The 17,259-nt window shown below is 43.3% G+C and overlaps 1 long non-coding RNA gene across 3 annotated transcripts in view; it reads right to left on the reverse strand.

Annotated features, from left to right (window-relative positions):
• Positions 1-3,704: 3,704 nt before the first annotated feature.
• The window catches only part of LOC149428228 (uncharacterized), a 36,470-nt gene continuing 22,915 nt past the window's right edge, over positions 3,705-17,259 (reverse strand). For 2 of the 3 annotated variants that reach the window (XR_016310827.1, XR_016310829.1), the window contains exon 6: positions 3,705-3,948. This is a non-coding gene — a long non-coding RNA (uncharacterized LOC149428228). Of the gene's footprint in view, positions 3,949-6,179; positions 6,256-17,259 lie in introns of all 3 variants that reach the window. The other variant, XR_016310828.1, reaches the window with a different exon arrangement.

Genomic DNA, 17,259 nt, shown 5'->3' on the forward strand with positions numbered 1-17,259 from the left:
ATTTAAATAAATGATCTGTGACCTCTAGGGGTCGAATGTTGGAGGTGAGGAGGCACTCTGGATATTTAGGATTGATGCACTGGAGTGACACCTTGGTCTGAGCACAATTTTGATGAAGAAGCACCTATTTATATCTTAATTTTCACAGAAGAATGATAGCATGATTTTGCACATGATGATATTAGATGTATATTGATTGCATTTTAACACTTGGCACTTTTTGAGATTATTCACTGTGATTTTTTATTATATTTATTAAGACATTATATATGTAAGTAAGCACTTGGTCACCCTTATTTAAGTCGTGTGTGCACATGTTTAACCAGTTTTTAGCCACTTGGGGGCAGACTGGTTTTATATGAATTATATATTTTTATTGTGTTTACACATATAATATTTATTAAGCACTAGTCACTTTCTTTTTTTGTTTTATATATATTTGTACAATATTTTGGTTTTGTGTATAGTACTATTATAGCAGAGCGCTTCATCCAATATTTAATATTTATGTTGTGTGCAAAACCAATGCACAGAGCAGGTAAGTATGACACATTTATTTTTCTTAATCTGCCTTTAATATCACTTTAAGGAACCCAAAGATATGGGTGGGGGTCCAGTCAGCAAAGCCCAACAGCAACACATGGCACAGTGGTAGAAACTGTGAGGCACTTTTAGTGCATTATCATAGCCAAGAATTTTATGGAGAAGACTGTGAATTCCTAAGATATGAGGGGTCTCCATTTACTAATCACCACCCATAATTAAAATATCCATTTTAGGTGGACTGACCCATAAAGCAGATTTATACAGTAATCTCCTCTTCTTGCCCAAATCTGAGTATAGCACATCCAGTATATTGGCACTTCTTATACAGAGCATACAATAAAGAGGCAATATGCCAATCAGGTCCAGACATATTGGCAGGAAAGGTTTCATGCAACTTAAAGGTTTGTTACAAGTTCCACACACTTTAGGGTCACAAATTCCCCCCCCCCCCCCACCTGTGACAGCGGGCCAGGGATCTTCTCTCAGCGCTAGCTGTCACAATTTGAAAAGAATGCAGCCGTGTGGTCAGAATGTAAATTAATGAACTACAAGTATCAACAGTCTTTGCGTCTGACGGCTTGCAGTTCTTGAACTACCAGGGTGCTAGTGAGTGCTCTAGGCAGTTCATTGAGTCTTCCTGTCATCATGTAACTGCCTGTCCATATGAGGAACGAGCAGACAGATACAATGACAACCTGCAGGAGCCTGTCATTGCACCAGCGATCTGCTGATCACGGGGTGCAATGTTTTACATGCACCAAAACAAATAAATAAATGAATGAATGCACATTTGTTTTACCTGCAAAATAATTGCATGGGAAAGCTTGGGTTTCATCCTACCCCCCCCCCCCTCTTTACTGGTCAGCCACATAAAAATGCCAAAAGTAAGGCTGAGAATACAACAGCTCCAGTAAGGATGGCGAGTTGCACATCACATCAGCTGCCTCCATCTCTGGCATGCAGGTTTAACTCAAAGTTAAAGGATAAGTTAATCTTTGGGAACATGCAACATGTTCCCGGGGCCCGCTCTGCTGCATCTAGTCACAGCGAGCAGATCTTTCCCCTGATAGCGGTTACTATTTTTTTTTTTTTTTAAATGCAACCATGTGGGGCTCCTCCTGCTCGGTCGCATCATTCATTTACAGATTTCAGTGAATGGAAAACTACAAGTCAGGATAGCCTTTGCGGCTGTTGGCTTGTAGTTCTCAATGAACTACCACAGAGCTGTTGAGCACTGTGGTAGTTCTTTGTCTCTTCCTGTCTGTCAGTGTGTATCATCTTGCCTGTATGAGGTAGGAGCACACAGATACACTGACAGGTCTACAGGAGTCCTGCATGGCACCTGTATCTGCTAATTGTGGGTGCAATGCTTTCTAGGCTCCAAGTAAAAAAATAAATAATAAATGCACATTTTTTTATCTGCAAAACAGAGTTAAAGAATAATTTCACCTTTTTTTTTAAAATGTATTTATGTGTTTTTTCCTGATAACCGATCTGCTCATTTCAACTTGCCCAGTGTAGCCACCCTGCCATAAACAGAGGTGACTAGTAAATTTAGTTCTGCCAGGTTGATCAATAGTCTTTTACTTGGCTCTCCCCTAAACTCAGTGTTGGTGTTCCTGGCTGCTGCTACTAGGAATCACTGACGCTTAGGGCAATAAACAAGGGAGCTGCAGCAATACTAGATTATAGATATTTATGTCAGTCTTGGTAAACCACAAGGAAAATCCTCAAGCTGCCTTGCCAGGTCAAGGAGCATACAGTACCCAAGCTGGAGAGCCAGGAAAAGAAGTCCTGTTGGAGGAAGATTGGAGTCTGCCCTCAGAGAGTGTGATGACGTTTTGAACCCATGTTGCTGGAGGTATCTCAATCCCTAATCCTCTCTCTCTTATGAGCCAGAGCAGAATACTATAAAATACTAAAGTGCTAGGTGCCCTTCATCACTGTAACTCTCCACTGCGGCCATGGATCCACCCTGGGGTAATATCAGCCCACCTCTGTGCTGGAGGTTTTTCCTTTTCTAGCCAGGAGGAGTCACTACACCAATTTAGGATGATCAATAACAGTTTTTTAGATCAGGGGTATTGAATTAAAATTCAAGAAGTCCGGTCACTAAAATTTTCTTCTGGCCGAGGTCCAAATAGAGTGTGCCCATCAGTGCACCCCCTTACACTAAGTGTCGCCATCAGAGTGCAACTTTACATCATGTATTCCCATCACATCAGGTGTGCCCATCAGAGTGCCCCCTTTACAACAGGTGTCCCCATCACAGTGCCACCTTACATCAGGTATTCCCATCAGAGTGCCCCCTTTCACTCAGAGTACCCCTTTAAATCATATTCCCCATCAGAGTGCCCCTTTCCACAGTATGTGCCCGTCAGAGTGCCCCCTTAACATAACATGGGCCCGTCAAAGTGCCCCCTTAACATAACATGGGGCCGTCAGAGTGCCCCCTTAACATAACATGGGGCCATCAGAGTGCCCCCTTAACATAACATGGGGCCGTCAGAGTGCACCCTTAACATAAAATAAGGGGCACTCTGATGGGCACATTTATAGTAAGGGGCACTCTGATGGGCACATTTATAGTAAGGGGCACTCTGATGGGCACATTTATAGTAAGGGGCACTCTGATGGGCACATTTATAGTAAGGGGCACTCTGATGGGTACATTTATATTAAGGGACACTCTGATGGGCACATTTATAGTAAGGGGCACTCTGATGGGCACATTCTATGTTGTGTCCATCACAGTGCACCTTAACATTAAATGTGCCCATCAGCATGACTCTAACATTAAATGTGCCCATCAGAGTGCCCCTGTAAGACTACACCCTACCTTAAGGGCAGACAGGAGCTGTGTCAGGATCCTTGCTGAAGAATGCTTGTGTACAGGCAGGGAGAGGGAGCCGGAGAGACAGTGAGCTGCAAGGGGCGGGGCGCACACACGTGATGTCATGTTGCTGTGAGGACCGCCCTGCTCAGCGGCAGATCTGTCATTGCAGGCTGGCGGTCCAGAAGGGAGCATTTTGGGGCCGTTCTCGGACTGTGGTCCGCCATTTAGTGACCGCTGGTTTAGATACTGAGCAGGTCTATTGTAGCTAACACGAATAGCATTTTGTTTGTTCACCACAAACTAGAAGAAAAACTACAGCAGCCAGTGGGAAAGGTCTAAATTTAATAAAATTAAACACTGCACACAGAAATCATGACTACGTACATGAAGGTGCACAGAGCAGCAATGCAGGATGGATGGATGGATGGATGGAATGAGTCTGTTGGCGACTTTTACTGCAGTGATCAGGAGGGAAGGAGGATGGGGATTCTGAGGTCATGGAGCTTCATCCCACTGGGCACAGCATTCATGGTTCCCAGGTAGTGACATGGAGTCTTGCGCTCCATCTGTTGGAAAAGAGAAGAAGAATGAACAAATTGAATTGACTGCAGGAGGACATGACACAAAAAAGAAGAGGATTGGAGCGGTTTGCCTTAAAAAAAAGTACAACCTTACATCACTTTAAATTTATCCTGTATGTTGATTAAAAAAAGAGAAAATCAATGTTTCCTGTAATCCCTCACCCTTTCCCAACAATTCCCCCCCTTCAACAAGCACCAGCATGACTTCACAAACACCACTCCTTCGGGGCTTTACTTTCATTTCCAACTGAACAGATTGGCTGAGGAGCAAAAACCAGGAAAGTATTTGCATTTGTGGAGGTTGGCATTATGGTGAACCTGTCGCTTTATCCTGAATGTGCAGATTAATTTAACCTTCATGCGTTTACTTTGCAAGGAAGAATGAAGGTTGAATTTTATCAAAGAGAACCTGTCACCCAAACACCGTGGAGAGACCCATCCTGTGCACAGACCCAATACACAGCTTATTAGTATAAAATTATGGATGTACTACAAGCCACAATGTTAATGCTGCTCCCTGGGCAATTCACAGGCTGTATTTTATTAAATATTAGACCATCCTAAAAGCGTGGTCTTCCACGGGGCTAGGAAATGCACAGTTGAATAGGGACCCATCCATCTTTCAAAACAGCTCTTAAATTTACCCATATATTAGAAACAATGTGAAACCCCCCGGAAAAGCAATTGGCTGGAAAAAGACATTTGATATACCGTATTTTTTGCTCCATAAGATGCATTACCCCCCCAAAAAAAAAAAATGGAGAAAAATGTCTGTGCATCTTATGGAGCGAATATGGAGCAGCCGGTCTGGTATTCCTGCTGCCGCCGTGTCAGAATACCTGGCCGGCCACTCGGCTCTTCTCTGCAGCAGAGCCCTTACCTGTTCCTCGGTCCAGAGCTCTACAGTCTTCTCTCCCAGCACCGGCATCTTTAGTGTGGGCACCAGGCTGTGACAGCCGGGTGCCCACTGCGCATGCATGAGAAGTGTTGCTCTCTGTGAGTGGTCCAGCAGTCTTCTGGGACCTGTCAGTGTCCCAGAAGACGGGGAGGGAGGACAACTCAGTGCAAGTGGGAACCTGCTACCCCTCCCTCCCCAAAGGTCCGCAGTCTCTGCTCATCCCCTGTACTGTGTCCGCAGTCTCTGCTCATCCCCTGTACTGTGTCCGCAGTCTCTGCTCATCCCCTGTACTGTGTCAGCAGTCTCTGCTCATCCCCTGTACTGTGTCAGCAGTCTCTGCTCATCCCCTGTACTGTGACCGCAGTCTCTGCTCATCCCCTGTACTGTGACCGCAGTCTCTGCTCATCCCCTGTACTGTGACCGCAGTCTCTGCTCATCCCCTGTACTGTGACCGCAGTCTCTGCTCATCCCCTGTACTGTGACCGCAGTCTCTGCTCATCCCCTGTACTGTGACCGCAGTCTCTGCTCATCCCCTGTACTGTGACCGCAGTCTCTGCTCATCCCCTGTACTGTGACCGCAGTCTCTGCTCATCCCCTGTACTGTGACCGCAGTCTCTGCTCATCCCCTGTACTGTGACCGCAGTCTCTGCTCATCCCCTGTACTGTGACCGCAGTCTCTGCTCATCCCCTCTACTGTGTTCGCAGTCTCTGGTCATCTCCTGTACTGTGTCTGCAGTCTCTGGTCATCTCCTGTACTGTGTCCGCAGTCTCTGGTCATCTCCTGTACTGTGTCTGCAGTCTCTGGTCATCTCCTGTACTGTGTCTGCAGTCTCCGGTCATCTCCTGTAGTTTGTCCGCAGTCTCTGCTCATCCCCTGTACTGTGACCGCAGTCTCTGCTCATCCCCTGTACTGTGACCGCAGTCTCTGCTCATCCCCTGTACTGTGACCGCAGTCTCTGCTCATCCCCTCTACTGTGTTCGCAGTCTCTGGTCATCTCCTGTACTGTGTCTGCAGTCTCTGGTCATCTCCTGTACTGTGTCCGCAGTCTCTGGTCATCTCCTGTACTGTGTCTGCAGTCTCTGGTCATCTCCTGTACTGTGTCTGCAGTCTCCGGTCATCTCCTGTAGTTTGTCCGCAGTCTCTGGTCATCTCCTGTACTATGTCCGCAGTCTCTGGTCATCTCCTGTAGTATGTCCGCAGTCTCTGGTCATCTCCTGTATTATGTCTGCAGTCCATTGGGTCAAAATATTTTTTTTCTTGTTTTCCTCCTCTAAAACCTAGGTGCATCTTATGGAGCAAAAAATACGGTATATCCACCTGTGTCTGTCTGGGTCTCTTCCCTGCCGAGTAACCACCAGCTTATCACTGACCATTCCTGCAAACTTCCAGGAATCTAAAAAAAAAAAACAAAAAAAAAAAAACACTTAGCTTAACACTTAACACAAAAAACATAGCTGGTGTCAGTGAAAGGAATAGTCCATCACTGATGGGAGGAATAATACCTCATTGTTGGTCAGAGGGAGGAATACACCCTGTTCCAAATTATTATGCAAATTCTATTTAAGTGTCACAAAGATTAAATATTTTGTTTTTCAGTTTAACTCATGGATGGCATTGTGTGTCAGGGCTCTTTTGATCACTGAACACAATCTCGGACACCTGTGATAATTAGATTAGCAGGTGAGCCCAATTTAAGGAAACACTACTGAAGGAGGGCGTTCCGCATTATTAAGTATTGGCAACTATCAGGAAGAACTTAGATATAAAAGGAGTGCAGATTGGGGAAGTTGAACATAAAGTAGCTGCCTATGCGGATGATCTTTTGTTTTATGTGGGAAATCCTAGGATAACACTCCCAATTCTAATGAAGAGCTTAAAAGAGTATGGGGAGTTGTCAAACTTGAAAATTAACCCAACTAAAACTGAGATCTTGAATGTAAACCTTTCAAATAGTGAAAAAGAAAATATACAAAAAGAATTCCCCTTTATATGGAAAAATAAAGAGATAAAGTATTTGGGAGTGAAACTTTCTGCCTCATATAGAAACCTGTATAAATTAAATTATATCCCACTCTTAAATGAGATTAAGAAGGAACTTAGGAGATTCGAAGGAGGTAACCCATCCTGGATAGGCCGTATAAACCTGATAAAAATGATAATTGTACCAAAAATCCTCTATAAATTTCAGATGATTCCAATCAAAATTCCGGAGGCCTTTTTTAAAGTAATAAAAAAAATGTTGACAAAATATATATGGAAAAATAAAAAACCCAGAATATCATATGACTTGTTAAATAGAAATAAAGAGAGAGGAGGACTGGGAGTGCCAGATATTAAAAGGTACTATAAAGCAGTAGTTTTAACAAGAATTTATGATTGGACACATAATTATGAGGGGAAAAAGTGGGTTCAGATTGAGAATGAACTAAGCGGAGTTACCCTGAAGAGAACTATTTGGGCACCAGCACAACATAGAGGGTTAAGGGATACCACAAGTGTTTTTACATTGAATGTTTTTAATGTCTGGGATAAATTGCATAAAATTATGAAATGGGATTTTAATTCACAACTAATACCACTGAGGAATACGGATTATTTTCCCCCAGGCAAGGAGGAAAGTATAGGGAAATGGATTAGAAAAAAAGATATCCAACTGAGAGACATAATGGATGGACAAGAATTGAGAACACTTGGTGATTTGAAAGGGGATAAAAAGGAACTTTTTATTAAAATAGATGAATGGAAATATTATCAATTAAAACATTTTGTCAGTAACCTCCCAAGACCGTTCAGATCGAGAGAGGATTGGAACGGCTTTGAGAGGTTGTTAGAAACACGAGGTGATGGGAGGCGAGGCACCGCAAAAATTTATAAAATCCTCACTGAGTTAGACACTTACACAAAACCAATGTATATAGGTAAATGGGAAAGAGATTTGGGAATAGAGATTGACGAGGATAAGCAAAGAAAAATTTACAGATTAATACACGAGAATATAAGTATGAGGGAGGTGGAGGTAAATTACAAGTGTTTAACGAGATGGCACATCACACCGAACATTGAGTATAAGATATGTGGGGAAAATTCACTAGAGTGCTGGAGGGGATGTGGAAAAGTAGGCACTTTATATCATATATGGTGGGAATGCCCAAAAATTCAAGGTTTCTGGGAGATGATCGTTCAATTAATTGAGAATATCACTGGGATAAAGATAGGATTGAACCCAGCAGTATGTCTCCTACATAGTACAGAGCTATCAGTAAATAACTACAAGGATTCGGGTATATGGTGCTATCTAAATGCGGCGAAGGGGTTGATACCTAAGTTTTGGCATAGACCAGAGGTGCCGAAGGTAGAGGATTGGGTGGAAAGAACTAATCAGATTTATAAGATGGAGAGACTGTGCTATATGCAGGAAGACAGGATGGGGTTGTTCTATAAGAGGTGGAGAACATGGGAAGAATTTATGGTGAAATATATGAAGTAACCACGTGAGAAAGATAGAAGGATTCGTACCCTATATTCGTGTATGAAGTGGGATAACACTATTATGCAGAGTGGGTGGGTTTATTTTGAGGGAGGGAGGTTTTTTTTTTTTTTTTTTTTTTTTTTTGGGTGGGGGGTAATTAGATAGTTCGGGGGGTGGTAATTGGGAATAAAGATTGATAGAAATGTTATTAAAGGTATGCAAATTTGTTTGTATGAGAACAAGAATGAAATGTGCAATATATGGAAAATAAATAAAAATTTAAATTAAAAAAAAAAAATACCTCATTGTTGGTCAGAGGGAGGAATACACCCTGTTCCAAATTATTATGCAAATTCTATTTAAGTGTCACAAAGATTAAATATTTTGTTTTTCAGTTTAACTCATGGATGGCATTGTGTGTCAGGGCTCTTTTGATCACTGAACACAATCTCGGACACCTGTGATAATTAGATTAGCAGGTGAGCCCAATTTAAGGAAACACTACTGAAGGAGGGCGTTCCGCATTATTAAGCAGAGCACCGTTTTCAAGCAATATGGGGAAGAAAAAGGATCTCTCTGCTGCCAAAAAGAGTGAAATAGTTCAATGCCTTGGACAAGGTATCAAAACATTCGATATTTCACGAAAACTTAAGCGTGATCATCGCACTATTAAGAGATTTGTGGCTGATTCAGAGCACAGACGGGTTCGTGCAGATAAAGGCACATTGAGGAAGATTTCTGCCAGATCCATGCATCGGATCAAGAGAGCAGCTGCTAAAATACCATTACATAGCAGCAAACAGATATTTGAAGCTGCTTGTGCCTCTGGAGTCCCACGGACAACAAGGTGTAGAGTCCTCCAGAGTCTTGCAACTGTGCATAAACCTTCTATTCGGCCACCACTAACCAATGCTCACAAGCAGAAACAGCTGCATTGGGCAGAAAAATGCATGAAGACTAATTTTCAAACAGTCCTGTTCACTGATGAGTGTCGTGCAACCCTGGATGGTCCAAATGGATGGAGTAGTGGATGGTTGGTGGACGGCCACCCTGTTCCAACAAGGCTGCGACGTCAGCAAGGCGGTGGTGGAGTCATGTTTTGGGCCGGAATCATGGGAACAGAGCTAGTCGGCGCCTTTAGGGTCCCCGAAGGTGTAAAAATGACCTCTGCAAAGTATGTGGAGTTTATGACTGACCACTTTCTTCCCTGGTACAGAAGGAAGAACTATGCTTTCCGTAATAAAATCATCTTCATGCATGACAATGCACCATCTCATGCTGCAAAGAATACCTCTGCATCAATGGCTGCTATGGGGATAAAAGGAGAGAAAGTCATGGTGTGGCCTCCATCCTCCCCTGACCTCAATCCTATTGAGAACCTTTGGAGTTGGATCTGTGTTTAACAGATGAGGCTGAGCGCTCCTTACGTTGGACTCGCCAGAAGTGGTATTGCAAAGCTAACAAACCAGACTCTATGTTGGCCCGTAGATTGCGTTCTTTTGCGCAACACCCTAAACCGATATCTTTACGTACTCGTCACAATACCCTTACGAGCAACCCAGTAACGGTTTTAGAGGAGTTCCGGCACAGACTAGCTAAACTTTACTCTGATCCCACCCGGGCTGACCCTCAGTCTATTTCTGACTTCTTATCTAGTTTGTCATTACCTACTTTAACACCGGCCCATAAGGATCTGATGGATCGCAATATCCAAGTATCTGAAGTTTTGCAATGTATAGCGGAACTGAAAACAGGCAAACGCCCAGGTCCTGATGGATACACGGCACTATATTATAAGAAATTGGCTGATGTGCTCGCTCCCCACCTTGCCGCTATGTTTAATGCGGTGAAGGGAGGTTCAAATTTTTCCCCGGACTCTTTAACTGCTAATGTAGTTATGATCCCTAAACCGGACCGAGATCATTCTTCCTGGGCTAATTATAGGCCTATCTCTCTTACCAATATCGATATGAAGATTCTTACTAAGATTTTGGCTACTCGATTGAATTCCTTCCTTTCTCGTCTGATTAAAAAGGATCAGGTGGGATTTGTTCCCCATAGGCAGGCCGGAGATGCCATTAGACGTATTTTACAATTGCAACATTTGGCCCATACTCGTAAAATCGATATGATGCTCTTATCCTTGGACATCAACAAGGCTTTTGACACTTTATCCTGGCCGTATCTCCTGTCGGTCCTCCATCGTTTTGGCTTCGGTCCTTCCTTCTTGCGATGGATCTCTTCACTATATACATCCCCTCAAGCGAAGCTTAGATACTACGGATTTGAGTCTTCTACGTTCTCGGTTGCTAGAGGTACTAGGCAGGGCTGCCCGCTTTCCCCTTTACTTTTTATCTTAGCCCTGGAACCGTTGGCAGAAGCAATCCGTGTACATCCTGATATTAAGGGAATCGATGTGGCGGGCTCCCAACATAAATTATCGTTGTTTGCGGATGACATATTATTGTCAATCTCGAATCCGGGGATTACTTTGCCTAATTTACTAGCAGTTCTTGATTCTTTTGCCACCCTCTCAGGTTTACACGTCAATCCAGCTAAATCAAGAGCTATGTCAGTTACCCTCCCACCATCACTTCTGACTACTTTGAAGCAAACGTTCCCCTTCCAATGGCTTTCGGCCTTACCATATCTAGGAATTAAGCTTACCCCGACATATGATGGACTGTATCAGGCTAACTTTCCCACTGTTTTTCATGAGTTGACTGAGCTTTTGTCCTCTTGGTCCCATTTCCCGTTATCATGGTTTGGCAGAATTAATGCAATCCGTATGACCTACCTTCCTAAACTATTATACCTATTTCGTGTTCTGCCAGTTTCAGTACCTTCGCATATATTGCGTATACATCAGCGAAAACTTTTGTCCTTTATTTGGGGCTCCTCTCGACCTAGAATTAGCAAGCACATTTTATTTGCGCGGCGGAATGCGGGCGGGTTATCTGTTCCAAATCTCCAGTCCTATTATTTGGCGGCTAACATTGCCCCTTTAGCTCATATTCATGCTTCTCACCATTTCCCCCTGTGGGCTGTAGTAGATATGATGGACTCTCACCCGATACCGCTCCCCTCCTTGCCCTGGCTCCCTAATGCTCAGCGTCCATCTAATCTTAGCCCAACGCTGACACTTTCGCTTCGTCTTTGGGATTCTATAAAATACTCCGCTGGCCTTATCTCTCCTCATCTGCCTCTGCTACGTCTATTGCATAACCCATTATTCCCTCCGGGTAAGGATAACCCTAGACAGTTTGTCTGGTGGCAGACACATGGTTTTTATGATATTCATTCACTCCTATCCCCCACCAGAATAATTACCTTTGACACTTTGCGTTCTTCTTATAACATTCCCCTCCGAGAACATTTTGGTTATCTTCAACTTCGTCACTTTATTCATACTCTAATACGTACGCATCCAGGACCTTACCGTTTATCCCCTTTTGAAAGCCAGTGTAGACATAGACCTCATGCTCCAGGTCTGATCTCCCTGATTTATTCTTCCATTATGTCATATAGAACCCCTCCGGTTCGTTCCTACCATCAGCGTTGGCAGTCGGAATTAGGGGGAACCCTGGATCAACAAGACTGGCAGCTCATGACCCAAACATTATCTAAGTGTTCCAGGAATGTTATTATTCTTGAGAATGCCTACAAAATTCTATACCGATGGTATTATACGCCTGCCCGTCTAGCTAGTTTTATTCCTACCTATTCCCCGGTTTGTTTTCGGGGATGTCAGCAATTAGGTACCATGGCACATATCTGGTGGACTTGTCCTAAGGTAAGCAGGTTGTGGATTAGGGTGTATGCCCTCCTCCGCACTATTCTTCATACAGACATTAAGCGTAATCCATATGAAGCGCTTCTATTTAAACCACCAGAGGGCCTTCTCCGCTCTGAACGGCAACTGGCATCACATTTATTTATGGCAACTAAGTTGACGATTGCGAGGGCTTGGAAGACTCCTGTTCTTAGCTTTGAGGCTGTCAAAAACCGGATGAACTTCATAATGGTCAATGAAAAACTGACGGCCATATTATTGGATACCCATACAAAATTTCTGCAGATATGGCGTCCCTGGCTGGACGTAGCCCAGCCCTCGAGATTCGACCAGTCCCTTCTATCGATATGAGGATGGATTCTGCTGTGATCCCCCCGGGGCCCCTCCCTCTCCCCCCCTTTTTTTTTTTTTTTGTTGTGTGTCTGTGTGTGTTGTCCATGTCTCTCTACTATTTGTCTTTTTCTACTCTTCTGTTTACTCTGCTCTTAAACATAATTTACGGATTGTACCTCCTGTTCTCTACGCTGCATTCGTAAGGCTATTTATGCAATCTAGATTTCTTTTTAAATTCTAGGTCATGAATATGTGCTGTTTTTTGATGCGGCCTTTTCTCGGGCCTTTCCTGTTTATTATAATGTTGATATAGCAATACTTCCCTTTGGAGTTTACATTATCATTGCCCACAAAGGTCTGTTGCCCGTTCTCTCCCAACCTCCCTCCCCATCCCCTCCCTCCGGGCACCTATGTAAACTTTTCCGATTTTGCCTTTATTGATGCATGCCTTGCACCAGCTTCCCTTCATTTATTGTACTATGTAAATGTTGGTCATTGAATTTTTGTTACGATTGTCTGTTCATCTTTGCTTATTTTTCAATAAAGCTTTTTGTAAAAGAGAACCTTTGGAGCATCCTCAAGCAAAAGATCTATGAGGGTGGGAGGCAGTTTACATCCAAACAGTAGCTCTGGGAGGCTATTCTGACATCTTGCAAACAAATTCAAGCAGAAACTGTCCAAAAACTCACAAGTTCAATGGATGCAAGACTTGTAAAGCTGCTATCAAATAAAGGGTCCCATGTTAAAATGTAACGTGACCTGTTAAAATGTTGTTAAAAGTTTGATTGAAATAGCTTTTGATTTCAGTAAATATGCTGCAAACACAAGAAACTACAATTTTCAGTTCTTTACAACCTACAGTTGTGACCAAAATTATTCAACCCCCAATGCTGTAAAGGGGTTTAGGGACTATAGTGTACATTTGGAATTGTATTCAGAATCAAATCCTACAAGGACGTTGTAACTACCCAAATGCAACTAAAATGACATCAATTGTTTATGTAATACAGTAGTAAATGGTTCTTATGTGGTTTCTTCATTGCCACAATTATTCAACCCCTTAAAGACTACCACTCTGAAGAACAGAGGTTCATACAGGTGCTTTCCATCAGGTATTGAAAACACCTGTGGATGTCACCGAGCAGCAATCAAGCATAATAAGCACCAATTAGGCAGCTTTAAAATGACTGTGATACTCAGCTCCTTCTAGACATTTACTGGTGTGGTTACAAACATGGTGAAGGCAAGAGAATGGTCCAGGAAGACAAGAGAAGAGGTGATTTCTCTTCACAGGAAGGGCAATGGCTATAAGAAGATTGCAAAGATGTTAAACATACCAAGAGACACCTTAGGAAGCATCATTCGCAAATTCAAGGCAAAGGGCACTGTTGAAACGCTACCTGGTCGTGGCAGAAAGAAGATGCTGACTTCGACTGCTGTGCGCTACCTGAAGCGTAGAGTGGAGAGAAGTCCCCGTGTGACTGCTGAGGAACTGAGAAAAGATTTGTCAGATGTGGGTACAGAAGTTTCAGCCCAGACAATAAGACGCACACTGCGTAATGAAGGCCTCCGTGCCAGAACTCCCAGGCGTACCCCCTTGCTGTCTCCAAAGAATAAGAAGAGTCGACTGCAGTATGCCAAAAGCCATGTGGACAAACCACAAAAGTTGTGGGATAGTGTTCTGTGGACTGATGAAACAAAATTAGAACTGTTTGGGCCCATGGATCAACGCTATGTTTGGAGGAGGAAGAACAAGGCCTATGATGAAAAGAACACCTTGCCTACTGTGAAGCATGGTGGAGGGTCAATCATGCTTTGGGGCTGTTTTGCTTCTGCAGGTACAGGGAAGCTTCAGCGTGTGCAAGGTACCATGAATTCTCTTCAGTACCAGGAGATATTGGATGGAAACGTGATGCAGTCCGTCACACACCTGAGGCTTGGGAGACGTTGGACCTTTCAACAGGACAATGATCCCAAGCATACCTCCAAGTCCACTAGAGCATGGTTGCAGAGGAAAGGCTGGAACATTTTGGAGTGGCCATCGCAGTCACCAGACTTAAATCCGATTGAGAACCTCTGGTGGGACTTAAAGAAAGCAGTTGCAGTGCGCAAGCCTAAGAATGTGACTGAACTGGAGGCCTTTGCCCATGAAGAATGGGCGAAGATACCCGTAGATCGCTGCAAGACACTTGTGTCAAGCTATGCTTCACGTTTAAAAGCTGTTATAACTGTAAAAGGATGCTGTACTAAGTACTAAGATTGAATGTCACTTGGGGGTTGAATAAAACTGATAATGCTGTGAGCACAGAAAAGACATTTGTGGTTATTTCATTATAACTGTTATGTTATATTTGTCTGACCTACAAGTGCCTCTTTAATGTAAATGTAAGCAAGATGACTGAATGATCAAAAGCAATGTCAAACTGGCCAAAACACTCAATTTCAGTGGGGGTTGAATAATTTTGGTCACAACTGTATAAAGTGTTTTGAAACTTACTGTGCGGAATAATTTGGAACAGCGCATTGTAAGTGTTTTAGGTTTCAAAAAAATCCTGTTATCATTAGGAGGTTTGTTCAATCAAATTTGAATTGTACTCTTAATAGTTGATAACATGAGAATTATGCCGACTGTTATTTACATCAATTATTTAGGTAAATGAGAAAAATATCATTTGCATAATAATTTGGAAGTCCAAAGGGCTAGATAAAGGCAAGTAAAGGACTGGATATGGCCCTCGAGCAGCAGTTTGGAGACCACTGGTCTAGGGAGTAGTGATGGACGAATTGGAAAGCACTTAAATGTGTTCAACAATTCACAGGATAAAGTAATATTTGAGCAGGTAAAGACTTAACAACTGGGACTTCTAACCTGCCCAACTGACTGTAGGTTGGGAGATCAGGGCACACTCACTCAACATCATAAAGCAACTGGAAATGACAGGATTCTCCCAATTAAGTCTTCTTAAATGTAACCCATTGGAATTCTGCACCACAATCCTTTTGCAGGGTTTTAACACTGAAACACTGACAATCCCTGTTATTTCCCCACCCTCCCCAATAACTGGCCCTACAGCCACTGCTTATTTTTAGTCAGGAGCAAAATAGAAGTATCATCGCCCATGCCATGTATGAATGCGAATTCACCCTGCACTGCAATATGGTAAATGTCTGCAAGCAATATCCATCTGTACTATCGCCCATGCCATGTTTGAATGCGAATTCACCCTGCACTGCTATATGGTAAATGTCTGCAAGCAATATCCATCTGTACTATCGCCCATGCCATGTATGAATGCGAATTCACCCTGCACTGCTATATGGTAATCTATACTGCTTTTAAAATCCACCTCTAACTGAAGCCGATTCATGGCTATCAATGTTCTTGGTAATTCTTACTGCTTCCCAAATCTTTACGGCTACGTTCACACTAGCTTTGTCAGCAGGCGTCAGACAGGCGTTTGGGAAGTGTTTTTAACGTTTCTCAAACACCTATGAATATTCTGCACATGGCAGCACACAGTGCTGTTCACACTGAAGCGTTGCGTCGCCGCAAAACTGACGCCTCATGTTGAGTCAGGAGGAGTTGAAACCTCCCATTCAAGTCTATGGTGACGCTCCTCAAACGCCTGGGCGTTTGTGGAGCATTAATACCATTAAACTTCATTATAGGTGTTTGTGGTGCGGTTTTAATGCTTGGTAAATGCCTCAAAAACGCTTCCCAAATGCCTGTCAAACACTATAGGAGCGTTTGGCAAGAGTTAGAGATAAGTCAAGTGTGAACGAGCTCTAACTCTGTCCATATTACTGTGGTGTTTATTTTGCTCTTATTGTCTTACCCAAATTTATGAGTTGATCCTAATCTTTACAACTCTGCCCTCCTGCAGTCTTTTTGTCCTCCTTTGGTGTGAGAAATTTGCCCTGCTAGCCATGTGTCTCTCCTATGCATTCCTCATTGATTAATTGGCAATACCCCCACCCAACTCAGTAAAAATTTAGACCTTCCTTAGGGGAGGCACAGCCAGAGGCAGCACAGCCATGGGTAGCATTGGCAACTATCATCTTGGATTAAGTATTGAGCATTGCACTTTGGCTCTGCACTTCAGCAAAACCACAGCAGACGACTTCAAATACTAAACAGACTACAGGTGACCTGTTTCCTCTTCCACTCTTTCATCTCTTACCCAGTCTGCTTCTTCATCTCACCACTCTGTAACATGCACTCCCTACTCCTCCTTCTCACAGTTGTATCCTCTCTCTTCAAACTCTCTCTCCTACACCCCTCTTCTCCACCCCACAACTCATATATATCACCCTCACTCCTACCTTCACCTTATTACTGTACTCATCAACTCCTGCTAATTCTGAACTCACATCCTAATAAAACCTCCAGGACACTGGGACCTGTCCCTCCATATAAGTCACACTCCCATATTACCTCTCTCACCCTTCTGCATCTCCTAACATCTGGGAGACATTTCCCAAATCCTGGGCCACCATCTTTCTCATTTGACCAACACACCTTATCCTCGAACTGCGGCCGCAATCCACACAATCTGGTTACTATTCCTCTTCTTTCTAGAACCAGCCTCCCCTTTTCCTGTGCCCTTTGGAATGTCTGCTCTGTCTGTAACAAACTCACTTCTGTCCATGACCTTTGAATCACTAACTCCTTTAACCTACTTGCAACTATGTAAGGGTGTGACGCATGGATGAATACTGACATCTAATGTTAAACTATATTGTGCCTGTAATATGCTCTTTGGTCAGTAGATGGCAGCAAAGTACAAGAATCGATTTTGTAG

Source organism: Staurois parvus, unplaced genomic scaffold (assembly GCF_062004578.1).
Source record: "Staurois parvus isolate SC_StPar_1 unplaced genomic scaffold, SC_StPar_1.0 ptg003384l, whole genome shotgun sequence".
NCBI classification, from domain to species: Eukaryota; Metazoa; Chordata; class Amphibia; order Anura; family Ranidae; genus Staurois; species Staurois parvus.